Genomic DNA, 15,781 nt, shown 5'->3' with positions numbered 1-15,781 from the left:
ATACATTACATGGTTAAACTATGGAATGCACACCCCGCCACTGCCACCCAAGATGTTGTGATGCCCACCAACTAGGATGGCTGTAAAAGAGACAAATTCATGGAGGACAGGGCTGTCAGTGACTACTACCCATATTTTCTACGTCCACTGTTAGAGACATTATGCCGTTGTATGCGACTCACCAGTGAGGAAAGTGCTGTTGGCATTTAGTCCCGCTTGCAGACTTCCCATAAACATCTGGCTGGCCATTGTGAGAATAGGATTAGGGCTAGATAGGCCTTAGTCTGATCCAGAATGACTCTTAAATGTTCTTTACCCTGTGTGACAGTGCTGCCTCACTGTTAGATACAGTGCTCAAGTGTCCTTTTTCTTGCAAAAGTCACTTTTATCTGAACCCAGCGACCTGATCTGCACCATGTGGGTCTTGAATCGTTTCCAAGTGAAGACATACATTTGTGTGCTTTATTCAGTTACAAAGACAAAAAAGCTGGCTGTCCTTGGGGACAGATGTAATCTGGCCACTGACAGCAGATAAACTGACATATGAAGTGATCAGGAACTTAAGAGCATGCTGCCTAAACAATGATCTAGTTCTAGTACATGACACAACTTCACCTAGATTTGGGATGTGGAACTTGTGGCCCTTAGACTTCAGCTTCCATCAGCCGCAGCAAGCATGGCCAATGGGCAGGGGTGGTGGGACTTGTAATCATATCTGGAGAGCCACAGTTTCCCCATCCCTAGCTTGGATGCTGTTATGCCATAAAACTGCTTGCCTACTCACACCTGTTCATAGGTGAAGGTGATAGTCATCTAAGGCTTATTTTGTGCTGTGACACTGAACTGATGAGCTCAGGTGTCCTGAGACTTTCCTCTCTTGAGACTGATGAACACCTTTAGGCAATGTAATGAGCTAGCCTCAGCAACATGCCTTGCACCTAAATTACATTTCCATCTTATTTTTTTGCAAACATAGCTTGAAGGAGAGTTTTAAGCGTCTGAGCAGAACTTAGTTGGATACACCTACTCAGTGGTGAGGCTTCTGATCTTCTCTCGGTGTGGTGCCATTGCTCCAGTGGGTGGATTAGGAGTTCTTCCTTGCAAATGTAACCAATGAAGTTTTGTTTAGGTTTTTATTCCACCTGGGAGCTCTTCAGCTTCTGAACAACCCATATGCTGCATTGACAGCATGCATTTCTGGATCAAAGAAGGTGAACACATGCTACATCTAAAGCTCAAGAGTGCCTTAAACTCTTGGATACATATTATTAAAGTTTGGAACTGCTATGATCTTCTGCAGTTGTGCTGGTAGGAATAGTGTTTTTCGGGAGGCACAAATATATATATATTTCTGCTCAGATCACTTCTATCAAGGAACTATTTAGTGTTGCAGTTCTGATGCAAAATCTTCCAAGTGGATGGTGCAAGACGGTAACGAAACAAGATTAATAAATTTTCTCCTGGACTATGGTACATAATATCTAAACTTTGAAAACTGTCTGTAATGGAACTGAACTATTCTTTTATAGCCTTGTGTATTTAGACTAGCAGAGCATTTGGGAAAAGATATACGTGAATTTCTTGTCTATCTGGACCAGTACAAAAATAAACTGTTTCCTACTGCTTATTGCATTGTAGTTTATATGCCAGATCTGTACTGCATGGTACACCACCAGGAACTGTGGGTTTTATAATGTTAGAATCAGCCTCGTAAATAAGTTCGCAAAGTTAATAGCCTGCTGGAGTGGCGGAGTAGGGATGGAGAGCTGCATTTCTATGCTATGTGCAGCAGCCCCATCTGTTTCTACACTGCATGCAGCAGAGAGCCACAGCGCCCTTTCCTTCCTCTTCCAGTTCACTCATTTGCATGGAATTCTGTTTGCCTGCATGGAATTCCAGTTGCCTGTGGCTACCAGACCAGTGTTTAAATACATGGCTGATTAAAATGTTTACCCTGCCCTTCAGGGATCTGTCCATGGTCTTGTCCTCTTACCTTTACCACAACCTGGTGAAGCAGGTTGAGCTGAAGGTGAGTGACTGGCTCAGGGGCAAGCTTTGTGGCTGAGCAGGAAATTGAAATGGAGTCACCCTAACTGAAGTCAAAAGTTCCAGCCATTTCACTGTAGTTGCTCAGTGGTTTGAAGAATGCTGTAACAGCAACCTGATGCAGCAGCTTTTCATTCCATGGCTATGCTGGGCTGTGAGCAATTCCTGTCTAAAATCTTGACACATTACTAGCGGCAAGTGTAAATACTGAGCTGGATGGAGGAGAATCATAGGATTGTAGAGTTGGAAGGTGCCACAAGGGTGCAGTGTCTCTGGAGCCTTTTTGCCCAACATGGGTCTCAAAACCACATCCCATGAGATTAAGAGTCTCATGCTCTAAAGGACCCCTGACCATTAGGTCTAGTTTTGTCCGACTCTGGGGTTGCAGCGCTCATCTCGTGTTACTGGCTGAGGGAGCCGGCGTACAGCTTCCGGGTCATGTGGTCAACATTACTAAGCCGCTTGTGGCGAACCAGAGCAGCGCACAGAAACACCGTTTACCTTCCCACTGGAGCGGTACCTATTTATCTACTTGCACTTTGACATGCTTTCGAACTGCTAGGTGGGCAGGAGCTGGGACTGAGCAACAGGAGTTCACCCCGTCGCGGGGATTTGAACCGCCAGCCTTCTGATCAGCAAGCCCTAGCCTCTGTGGTTTAACCCACAGCGCCACCCGCATCCCTTCTCATGCTCTACAATTGAGCTATCCCAGCTCCGTCTCAATATACAGATCTTCCTATGATGTTCCAGCACATGGTTCAGCAGCCAAGTGGGATGTGTTCCCTCCTTTCCTGAAGCAGCAAGACGATGGCAACAATAATGGTGCTGGACATAGTGGACTAGAGGAGAAGCTACATTGGGGATATTGGAGACAGGAGGGTGGACTAGACAGGGAAGTGAATGTGAAAGAAAAAGGGTCCCTTGGCTTACGTTCCCTCTCCACCCCACTGGAATTTCACGTTACCCTGAAGTGGCAGCACTGTCGAGAGGCTTCAAATGAAAATTTAGGAGAGACTGGATACATGTCATCCAGCCTTTCAAAGCATCTCTTCTTCGTGTGAAAGACAGGAAGAGTGATGGATGGGCCAAATGAGTTTCAAGCAAATGTAATATTTGAGGAATTTAATGGGGCAGAACTTCAACACATTCCCTTTTGGCATTCTCAGCAGCACAGCAAGTCTAGGTGCAAGCAATATTTAATCCTTTCTGTGGAAGCATAATGGGTCGCTGCTAGCCAACTCTTTTCCAAAGGGTCAACTTTGGGTATTTTTTTGAGGAAGATAATTTTGCACCACCTGAAGGCGGGACTTGATTCCATTATGGGAAATCCTCTCCAGTCCCTAAGGAAAGCTGTCCAATGTGTTTTCAGGGATGGGAAATCATCCGTTGTTAATTCTTCCTTTATTTAAGCTATTCATATACTGCTTAATTACCAAAGTTTCCTAAAAGGCCTTGCTGCAACTTGATAGCTGCATAGCAGCTAAAAGAACCTCACTTGAACGCCTGCTACCTCTTTCCCACCCTGCCTTCTTTCGTAAGACTGGCCAGATGCAGAGGGAGCACCATCCATCTGATGCCAGATATAAGGAGCTCCATCCATCTTCCTCCAGGGTTCAGGCATGCTAATCAGCTTCTGCCAAGAGGAGCACAGGGGAACACAGGAATAAGATGTCCTCTGCATAACACCAATAGGGAGACGGAAAGCGGAGGAAGAGCTTCCCCTTAGGAAAACACCAGAAGAAGTATCAGACAAGTAGGAAGAGAACAATGTGAGGGCAGTATCAATAGATACAAAATTCTGAATGAGACTGACTTTCAAAATTAGCATCTCTAGGCACAGTTGCGAGAGAGGTTATTCTGGCTCAATGAATTTGACTTTTTAAAAAATAAATAAATAAATGATGCATTTGTTTTCAAAAGAGACACACTGATGCTTTGATCAAAGCACCTTCAAAAAAAGACCAGTGTGGGGCTTAACTGCCAAATCACTTGGATGTGTGCCCTTCCCGTCAACAGAATTTTTAATCTCACCATTAATAAAAAGGTGAGGGGGATGAAAAGGTAGTGCTTCCAAAAGACTTGCTGAAATGCCCTGACGAAGTGTATTTAAAAGGGTCCCAACCTTTCTGCCTTTTATACTATTCAGGGCGTCACTTTCTTCCATTGCCACAAAGAAGCAAAATAAAGGACGGTATTAGCAGCCCAAAATCTCCATGCGGGATTTAGCACATAAAAGACTTTATTTCTTTCCGTTTAAAGATTCCACAGACATTTATACACACACACACATATACAGGTGATTTTTTTATCATTATTTTTCCTCTTCCTTGACCTCTTATGTATTATGCAGCAAAATCATTCAGCACAGCCTTTCATTCCTCCCCAGCTGCTCTCCCACAGGCTTGGGTCCCCAGCAGCATTTATCTTTAGTCGCATACGTTGTGCGCAACTTCATTCTTTTCCAGGGTTGTATTGAAATGCTTTCGGAAGGAAAATAATCCCTTTGTTACTCAGAGTTTCAGTCTTGGCAAGCTTAATCCTGGGGCAAATAAAGCAACCAGCTTCTCTGTTCTCGTGCTTTCTACCAAGGGACTCCCCTGTCTCAGGTTCATTCATTTGCCCAGGTCCCAAACTATCCTTCAGTGTGACAGAGGGCCCCGCCAGGTGTCCTATTAATTAGGAATTGATGACTATTTTTGTACATGATGGTATCAGGGCAGTTGTGCGTTACCCCTTCTCTCAGTACTGTTTGCTCTTGTCCTGCAAAAATTCAGATTGGGCACGCTGCTTTTATTCCAATCTGTGTGTGCCCCATAACTTCTTGTTGAAATACTATAACTATTTACACCACAGGTGTTCTGTTTTTGTTTTACTCTGCCCTGCTTTTGTGTTATATTTATTTTATTATTGCATTATATCCCACCGTTTTCTCCTAGGAACTCAAGGTGGTGAACATAGTTCTTCCCCTCCTCATTTAATCCCCACAACAAACCTGTAAGGTACATAAGGCTGAGAAGCAGAGACTGGCCTGAGATCGCCCAGTGAGCTTCATGGCCGAAGAGATTTGAACCCTGGTCTCCCAGGCTCTATTCCAAGAGGGCGTCTCCAAACATTAACACAGCCATACCTTGGTTTTCCAACAGCTTAGTTCTTGAACGTTTTGGCTCCTAAATGTCACAAACCCGGAAGTGAGTGTTTCAGTTTGCGAACTACTTTTGGAAGCCGAACGTCCGACAGGGCTTCTGTGGCTTCCGATTGGTTGCAGGAGCTTCCTGCAGCCAATCAGAAGCTGCGCTTCAGTTTCCGAACATTTTGGAAGTCGAACGGACTTCTAGAACGGATTCCGTTCAACTTCCAAGGTATGACTGTAATGCAATAACGTCGGGGAAGCACCACAGAACAACTGGTAAAACAAAACGTGTGTACAAGCCAGTATAAATTCACCATTAATACACTATGATTGGGTCAATTATATGTTGCAACACACACACACACACACCCAGCCTGAGCTCATGCACGGCTTTCCTCAAACATTTGCATTTTAGGTTGCTTCATAGTCCTCCAAATCCGTCTTTCTACCACCTTGTTTGCTGGTTGCCATTTAACACTAATTCAGTCTGTATATTTGGTTCATCAAGGTTTGTCTGTATGGAGCAGGGGTGGGCAGAAAGTAGGTTAGGTTCTGCTAGGAAACCTCTGGCCGATTTGAAATTCGGGACAGAAAGCTCTGCCAACTTTGGTTTCCTTGGTTTCTCATTTTATCAGTCCTAAATTTCTGTAAGCGCCACATCTTGGGAACCCTTGCTCCCAACTTGGTGATGATATCCAATAGGCAGCCAAACCTATAGATGTTACAGGATGGGAGGTGCTGAGAGACACCCCATCACCACGAACCTCACACATTACCAAAACATCAATCACTAAGGCAGTGCTTTTTTCTGGGGGGACGCATACCCATAAACATTTTGTGAATCTTTGTGCTTTTGTCCATTTATAGTATTTTTTTCCCTGATTTGAACTATAAAGTGGTGGTTTTCTTGAGTCAAAATGAGAGTACCCCTAAACATTTTTTTTGGGGGGAAGCACTGCATTTGGGTTCAAGACTCCATTCACAAAGTGCCTGTCTAATCAGAAACTCAAGATCCCCGACAGCAGCCCCTAATGTCAAGAAAATTAACAGCAACGTATCTACAAAGGCATTGCATCTGCAAGGGAAGCTCAGCTCAGTTTGTAGGAGGAGCCCACGACTCCCCGCTGAGCCCCAGGTCCCCAACAAAGGAAAACAGGGAAAGCGCCAATACCAAATGTAGCAATTCATTGATAAATGTATCCATGTACTGGCTCAATGGGAAAACTTTAGAAATCCATAAGATATCACTCGTATCAATCTTCTCGGTTCCAATGACATTTAGGACCCAGGGAAGTGAGGTACAACAAGGGGAGGGGTTAGCAAGCCCACAGTCATGTCAGCAGGGCCTTCGAAAGGAGTCATGACCAGTGATATCCTGCCCCAAAAGTGTCAGACGGATAACCATCTCAGTCACAATGCCTACCCCCCCCCCATATAGAATAGTGGGACAAGACAAAGGGGTGTGTTTGACTTGACTCAGGGACCAGGGAACTGTAAATACTTTCCTTTGTACTAGTTACAGGTAGGTAGCCGTGTTGGTCTGCCATAGTCAAAACAAAATAAAATAAAAAAATTCTTCCAGTAACACCTTAGAGACCAACTAAGTTTGTTCTTGATATGAGCTTTCGTGTGCATGCAAACGAAAGCTCATACCAAGAACAAACTTAGTTGGTCTCTAAGGTGCTACTGGAAGGATTTTTTTGTTTTGTTTTGTTTTTCCTTTGTACTGTGATGGAGTAGGTGTGAAAGCGTATATTTGATTGACAGGGGCATGCCTGCATCTCCACACTTTTTTCTGTGACATATCTATGATGTCTCGATGATGCTTCTGGAAATGTATTATGGGAAACTTTTTTTTAAAAAAAACTGATGTAACAATTGATCAGGGCTTCTGGCTGCTTCGTCTTTGTGGTAGTGGGAAGTCTTGTTGCAACAATAAAGATTAGGCCAACTGGCCGTTGTTTTGCTTCTATCTCCTGGCTGAAGTCTCTTGCTTGTGACCCCTGACCTGAACCTGTGGGAGTCAAGGTTAGGCAATTATAGGGTGCTGCAAGGGCTCCCTTTTACACAGAGAACAAACGGACGGACGGACAAGCCACTTTCCCAAATCTATATTGGATAAAACAGGTGTATCTGTTTTCGCTGGAAATTAATGGAACAACAGAGAATGGGCTGCAAATTGAAGCGATTGTGCTCTCCCCAGTGCCTCCTGAAGAGCAAGAACACTGGAGGACATTTGCATCTGCCTGTTTATGTACTCCAAATCCCTGGGCCTATAAACGACCTGTGATAAGAATTTAATAGCTTCTGTACAGACAGATGCAAAGCTCATCCCTTATCTCTTGGCTCCAAAAATCCCTCTTTGAAAAAATATTGCTTGAGAAAGTACTTTCTCGATAGCGCCGGGAAGATGCAGCAATATAGCTATGGCCAAAAATAAAAGGATACCCCCCCACCTTGGCAAAACAGAGCAAATCTGGGAGGAGGCAGGGAAAGCAAAATAATCATAATTGTGCTCATGTATCCCTCTACTGGGTACCTAATCTGCATTTAAAAGACTATATAAATATGTATTTTATGCTTGCTGTGACTTCAAAAAACACCAGGAAATACTTTGCTATGGGTTCTATTTTTTCAACAAACCTGACATAATTTGGTATATTGAAATAGCTGTTTCTCTTGGCTTTCATATAGGGCTAGTTTGAAACATTTCTGTATGTGGGAAGAGGGTTTGTCATTGCCTTCAGTTTAATTCAAGACCTTAGGCAAACTATTTGAGCAAACATTTTCAAAAACACACAGGGAGTTCTGATCCTTGGAGTTCTTGATTTCAAATGGGGGGTGTCCTACTGCAAAAAATAAAATAAATCACAGCATGCAGCTGTTTCAGTGACAACAGCACTTGGGGCACCTGGAGCAGAAATCTTCTAGTCAGTTAATCTGAAGGAGCCCTGGGCTGTTCCCATCAGTATCCTGATGATAGACAAGCTCTATTCCATAACATTTGAACCAGGAGAGTCTGTGCAATCCCTGAACCACTGGTAAGGCATGTCATTTTAGGGGGCTAAACTTAGGTTACCAGATTTTTTCAATGAATTCTGGGACACAATCAATCAAAATCAATCAAATATTTTTTTTAAAAGAAAAACGTTATTAAAAAAATAAAGAAGTAATATCTTCTCTTCTGTGGTCTCCTCTGTTGCGCGGCCTACCTCTGGGTCCCGGCCTTTCTTGCAGTGCTAGCTGTGCTCCCCTCTCCCTCCCTCCCTCTCCCTCCTTGCACTGTGATCCCCTACAGGCTTACTTGAGAGTAAGTGTTAGCAGAAACCCCCTCCTGCTGCCCATCTGCCGTGCAGTGCACCCATTTAGTGGGTCCGGGGCAGAACCAGCAGTGAGCGAGTGGGAGGAGGCATGCTTGGGCTGGATCAGCTCGTCTCCTACTCGCCTCTCGTCTGTGATGGCCAATGACGAGCTGGCCAACAAGCTGAGCCGCCACTTGCAAGTCGAGGAGCAGAATGGTGAAGCTGAGCAGCAGCCGCAGCCACCCAAGCACCACCCGGAGGCCGAGGCTGAGCCGACAGCCTTGGACAGCGGCGCTGACAAGCTGAGCGCCAAGTTACAGCGGTGCACTGAGCTCACTGATCCTGCGCAGCTCTCGCCTGGCGGCGGTGCCCAGCACCATGTCTTCAGCCCCTACACCGAGTCCCAGACATCATATGGGGACTTCCAGCGAGGCAAAATGGCAGGCGCCACGGCAGCGGGCAGCTCTTGAAGCCAGCCAGAGCCAACTGCACTACCAGGCTGGCGAGATTGCTGCTGCTGCTGCTGCTGCTGCTGCCATGTTTCCTGGGGACATTAGATGAAATCTGGGGACATTCCAGGGATGGAATTTGTCCAGGGACAAATTTGCAATCCGGGGACTGTCCCTGGGAAACGGGGACATCTGGTAACCCTGGGCTAAACTTTATTTTTGAAAATTTCTTCAGTGAGGGGAGGGGTCTTAAGAAAATGTTTTTGGGTGTGAGGAATTCAAATCTGGTATTATTTTTTGACTGCACAACATTTAGCTTGGTTAATCTATGTTTGATTAAAAAGCACCTAAATTGAGAGCCAGTGTGGTGTAGTGGTTAAGAGCGGCAGACTCGTAATCTGGGGAACCGGGTTCGTGTCTCCGCTCCTCCACATGCAGCTGCTGGGTGACCTTGGGCTAGTCACGCTTCTCTGAAGTCTCTCAGCCCCACTCACCTCACAGAGTGTTTGTTGTGGGGGAGGAAGGGAAAGGAGAATGTTAGCCGCTTTGAGACTCCTTCGGGTAGTGAAAAGCGGGATATCAAATCCAAACTCTTCTTCTTCTTCTTCTCGGAAAACAATAAAAAATACTAATTTTGTTGTTGTTCAGTCGTTCAGTCGTGTCCGACTCTTCGTGACCCCATGGACTAGAGCACGCCAGGCACGCCTATCCTTCACTGCCTCTTGCAGTTTGGCCAAACTCATGTCAGTAGCTTCGAGAACACTGTCCAACCACCTCATCCTCTGTCGTCCCCTTCTTCTTGTGCCCTCCATCTTTCCCAACATCAGGGTCTTTTCTAGGGAGTCTTCTCTTCTCATGAGGTGGCCAAAGTACTGGAGCCTCAACTTCAGGATCTGTCCTTCTAGTGAGCACTCAGGGCTGATTTCTTTGGTTGTCTTTGTCCATGGAGTTTTCTTGGCAGGGATACTGGAGTGGCTTGCCAGTTCCTTCTCCAGGTGGAACTAATTTTACCTTCTGAAAATTGCAGGTAGTGCTGAATTTTTTGTTTTGTTTTTCTGCATAAAACATATCCTACTAAGCATGCAACATTACCTTGTAATCATAAAACAACATTAGAAAGCAATGGCACCAGTTAATTTAAACCAAATGTAAAATAAATGTAAGCAACTTTCATCAAGTCTTGCTTTGATTCACTGACTTGTTTCTTGGCCTCTGATGTAGTCCTCACATTTCTCATTTCTCTTCATTTGACTTTTAATTTGTATGCCACCTTTCTACATTACTATGCACAAGACAGTTTACAGCAACAAAATGTACAACAAAGATCACACACCTTATGTGTATACACCTACCTGCTTCCTTGTTTCGCACACATCTCTATAGACTGAGCCTGACAGGGCCATCAGTTTACTTATTTACTTCCGCTGTTGTAAGTTTACATGTCAAAGGTTCATAGACCCCGTCAGACCAGTCTTATCAGCAACAACAGGGATGAAACACTGGAGTTGATGGAAGGTGTCCTTCTTGTCTGTACAGAAAGATCTGAGTTGAGACTTCAGAGCGCAACAACTGTCTGCCAGTTCCAGTTAGTTTGCTCATATGTGTGAATGTCCCCAGTCCTGTTCTACGTTTAGGAGCCATTGTAGGTCAATCCATACTGGTTAGGATGGAAGTAGTAGTAGCAGAAGAAGAAGAAGAAGAAGAAGAAGAAGAAGAAGAAGAAGAAGAAGAAGAAGAAGAAGAAGAAGAAGAGGCACTGATAGACAAGTAATATAACTGCAAGTACTTGGCAATCATTTTTAATGATTTTTATGCAATTTGTCACACATTTTTTTCACAAAAAATTAGTAAGACAAGTTTAAATTAATGGAAATTCCACAAAACCCCCCTCAAAAAGTCACTATTTTAATGTAGCTATTTACCATACCAAACTAAATTATGTTAATTTAACCAATACAGCTTTTGAATTCCTAATCCATGTTAAAACTTTTTAGCACCCCTCATTTTTGGAATTTGAAAGTTGAAAAATTCAACATGCCCTAGAAGCTGAAGACACAGAGTCATGTCTTGCTATGTGCTGAACCGAAGCTGCGACTCCCCTAGAAACCTAATGGGGATGCAAGATCTAATGAAGTGTTAATGCTCTGAGCCCCTCCATCCTATGCTCAGGTTATACACACACATATATCATAAAGAGGCTTCAGTGACCTTCATTCTAAGGAAACTGAACCTGAGGCATGTATTGACACCCTGGAAGTCTTCCTCAGTTCAGAGATTGAGATGTGCATGACAGGATATTGAAAGACACAAGAAAAAGTGACTTAACAACCTGTTGCAGATGAAGAAAACTTTCAGTTGCCAAATATATTGCAACCAACTGAAAGCTTCCTTGTCTGGGAGAGTGTGTTATGTTTTCATCTGTCTTTCAATACAAGCTGTAATTTGTCACTGTGTTCAGAAGCTATTTTTTCTTGCTGTTGAGCAACTGAAAGAGTAGTTTGCCTCATTTGCATAATTTGAAATAGTTTGCCTGTTGTATTCACTTGTATTTTAATATACCTTGCATTTTATCATTGTGTATAGAAGCTGGTTTACTTTGTTGCTTTTTTTGGTGCGCAATTATATCTTGAATCAAATTTGCAGTGTTTGATGGTCCTAACTGTGCATATTGTGTTCTGGTGCTGAATGGTCCTCATTCTTAGATTCTGCCTAACTTACACAGCACACGAGACATCCCTAAATCATTATAAAATCAAAGGGTCTCTGCATCACATGGAATGAGATACATCTTTCTAAAAATCACAATTATTTTCCAGGAATGTGCCATAACATTCACATGAACCTTTATGGCAATTAATGAGATATCCTTCTATGGGTGCACCCCATGCCCTGGGTGAGATAGGTGGGGCCATGAGTAGAAGTCCTTTCCAGTAGTCCTTTCCACCTAAATTCCCTCCTTTAGCATATATGTTCATGTCAACCTTTTAGGCAGTTTGAGGGTTTGACTGGCATTTGATTTGTTCTACATAGATTCTGGTGTGTTTTGCTGTTTTATTATGTTGTTTCATTATAACACATCGTGGTATTCTTTTATATCCATCTTGACCCTTTGTAGAAACTGGGCTATAGTATGCATACATATGTACTGTGGCTTGTATCCAATGCAGTGTTAAGTATCTTGTCATCGCAAGAACTTAAGTGTGTGAGATGGGACATTCCCCCCTCTCCTCCGCCTGTGTGCCCCCATTTTTGTTCTGAGGTTTCCCCCAAACCTTTGGAGCAGATTTGGGGAAGGGGAGGGTGCAGGAATAAGTCCTGTTGCAGAAGAGTAAATCCTTGCACTAATAGGACAGTTACTTAGCACTACACTGTATACAAATCATAATAAATGCATACATTTCTTGTTGTCTATTCAGTAATTTTATTGAAAGCATTTTTATCCTGCTCTTCAGCTGGAAAGGCTCCCGGAACAGCTTACATAAATAAATATATATTAGCTTAGTTTGGAGAATGTTCCTGAAGAACTGTGATGTCTGCCAATGAAACATTTAAAGATAGAAGTATATATCTGAGTATTATATCCCTACCCATCTTGTATCTTCTTCCATGTCCCCCCTCCCCAAAAATTACCCCCCTCCTTGATTGTCTCATAACGGGACAAAAAGGAAGGATACAAATCTTTCAAAACATACAAACAAATAAAATCTACCTGCAGCTGTATAAACTGTAAAGCAACAGGAATGCTAAATCATCTGACAGACTTCAGTAGATTATGCATACTTGATATACTCATGGCAAGCCAGTTGTACTATTTCAGTTACAATCGATCCTTTCACTTTCAGCACAAAAGATAAAGGAAGATCAGCTCCGGTCACTCCAATCAAAACGGCTCATTTGGGAATCAATTGGTTGGGGGAGAAATGGGCAAATAGAAGTTTGGACTCCAAAAGGAAGCTGCTTCTTTTAATTCAGTGATACCAAAGTAAAGGGTTTTTGTGGTAGCGCCAGCTGAGGTGAGCGACACCGACTTGTCCATCATATTGGATGCATTATGCTAAACTCTTATCACCACGCCACAGCTTTAAAAAGATGAAGCCTGAAGAAATATGTGAGCAATTATTTCGAACAGCCATTATGACATTGTTGCTACACCACTGTATAAAACCTCAGCAAGCACATTGCTTTGTACTATCCATAAAGCTGTCACTTTCCAGAAGATCTAGAATGGGCTATTTTGGACAAAATCATTACAACACACACACACACATACAACCCAAATTAAATTTTTCATATTGTATTAACATAAACCACTTTGAAAACCTATCAAATCTGTGCCAAAGTTCCACACGTTGTGAACTTCCTCATTAGAGCGGCCGCTGTTATGAACTTTGAAATGGCTTTGCAAACATGTTTAGAAGGATTGCACTAACCATAATTTGCAGGTTTGAACCATAGAATCATAAGAGTTGGAAGGGACCTCTAAGGGTTATCTAGTATAGGAAAATGCGGAGCAGGCAGGATGGAATATAGGGAAGGGCCATAATTCAGTGGTAGAGCATCTGCTGTATATGTAGGTCACAGTCCTATCCCCAGCATCTCCAGGTAGGGCTGGGAGAGAACCCTATCTTAAATCCTGGAGAGCCACTACCAGTCAGTGTAGACAATACTGAGCTAGATGGATCAATGGTTTGACTCAGACTATGTATACACTAATCTGTTTGTAGCACAAAAATGTGGGTTTTTCTCAATCTACAATCATTCATGCTAGCCCTCAACATGCTGCTTTCAATCTAGATTGATTCTAGATCCTGCTGTTCACAGGGGTGGGTGTGGTTACTTTGATTCACACTTGAAATTCCTTCTCTTTATTATGTTCTCCACACCTACACACAGGTGAATGAAGAAGGAAGTGGTGATTGTGATCTCCGCATGTGCCCAACCACAAAGTCGTTGGCCAGGTATGAACCACATGCTTTTGTTTTCATCTGACTCAAGAGCCCTGTGGTGGAAAGTGGCACAAAGCAACAAAACACACACAAACAGGAAAATGGTATAAACTGCCCTACATTGGGGAGATCTCTGTCTGGTTCAATAACAAATTAGCAACTTTGCTCAGTTTGATGGACTTGGTCAAAGGTCACTGATGATAACTGCTGCTAATAAATCCATTGTGGGTATATTTAAATTAATAAATGTTACAGCGCAATCCCATAGACCCCAGATAAACAGATACAGGATTGCAGCCTTAAGAACAGAAGACACCATAAACTTGTGTGTGCGCACATGCAGATGTGTGTGTCTGTGTGTTGTATGAGTTGCACCAGTATGGTGCTATGCATGTTTCGTTGTTGTTGTTTAGTCATTTACTTGCCAGTAATTCCTATTAAATTTGATGGGATTCCCCCCCCCCCCCATGTATAGGATTGCAACTAAAATGTACCAGCATGCTGCCTAACCATCAGCAGAATCATGATTCTAACATCAAATCAGATATGCAGATTAGGCAAAATATGTGCTCCCGTTTAGTGAATTTTAATAGCAGGTTTTAAAAGTATCTCACTCTAGCAATCAAGACTAGTTTAACATGTACTTCATGTGAGCCATTTAGCTTCTCACGTATCATCTTCCTTCGATCCCATTTTCATTTAAATTGTAACAGTTTCAGGCCTGCTTGAGGCTTTATTTTTCCCTGCATTATAGATGTGTCTTACAACTCCAGTGGGAGAAAACTGTTTTTTATTGGGGGGGGGGGGAATATTGTTATTGTTTTAGCATTCAAACAAAACTGAGCAATAAAGTGTTCCCAATTATGGAGGTAAACAACGTGAACAAATGGAAAGATAACAAAAATACCATGCATTAAAAGTGGCAAGACAATCATGACCGCATGACAAGACTTATTGAATCATAAAAGCTGCTGTAGATGCAAAAACAGCCTTGGGTGCAAATTTGGTAAGGGGCGTTGGATGTGAACACATACACCCTTCAAGTTATTTTCTTCATTATCAAATCCCAACCCTTTTAAAAGACAAGTAATACATCAGAACTCACAAGCGTAAATATGACATGCATGTGGATACGATACCAGGGAGGGAAAGATCTAAATCAATCCTGTTGCCACATTAAAAAACTGAAAAAAGGAGCTGCTGTTCTTGAAAGCAGGGATGGCGAACCTGCAACCAGAGCCTGAAGCAGCTGCTTCAGGCGGCAGAATCCCATGGGCTGGGGTCACACAGAGGCGGCTTCCATTCCATTCTTGCATAGGTGCCCATTCCTTGGGGCCCTGGGTGCCCGAGAACCCACAAAATTCCCCATGAAGAGGCTGGGCACTCACAATTTCAGTGCCAGGGCCATGCACGCTGCATGGCACCCACCACCCCGGGCAACCACAGTGGCGGGGCCAAGCCGGCACTCCTGATGTCTTGCAAGATGTAGCTTGCACGAGATCTCACCAGATCTCTGCCAGACCTCCCCTGGAAGCTGCCACCTCATGACCCCAGTAAGCGAGGCTTAGGCAAGACGGGGGAAACAGGATGAGCCACCCCTGTCTGGGACACCCACTCACTCACCCACCCACCCACCACAAGATGATGTTGGACTCCAACTCCCATGAGCCCCAGCCAGCATGACCATGGGGCAGGGAGGATGGGAGCTGTAGGTCAGCAACATCCTATGGGCCAGAATCCCCATGCCTACAAGATTCAGGGCGTGTGTGTGTGTTTGTGTGGCAACTTGTGTCACGCAAAAAACTCCCCTCCCAAGTCGCCCGCCAAAACATCCCCTTGCCCCCCCCCCCCGCCCCAGGAGGCAGCCGATGCGCGCGCTCCCGCCTCCCACAGGCTGAGCCTCGCGCC

This window comes from Lacerta agilis, chromosome 8, assembly GCF_009819535.1.
Source record: "Lacerta agilis isolate rLacAgi1 chromosome 8, rLacAgi1.pri, whole genome shotgun sequence".
Taxonomy (NCBI): domain Eukaryota; kingdom Metazoa; phylum Chordata; class Lepidosauria; order Squamata; family Lacertidae; genus Lacerta; species Lacerta agilis.
This window is presented reverse-complemented; position numbering follows the sequence as displayed.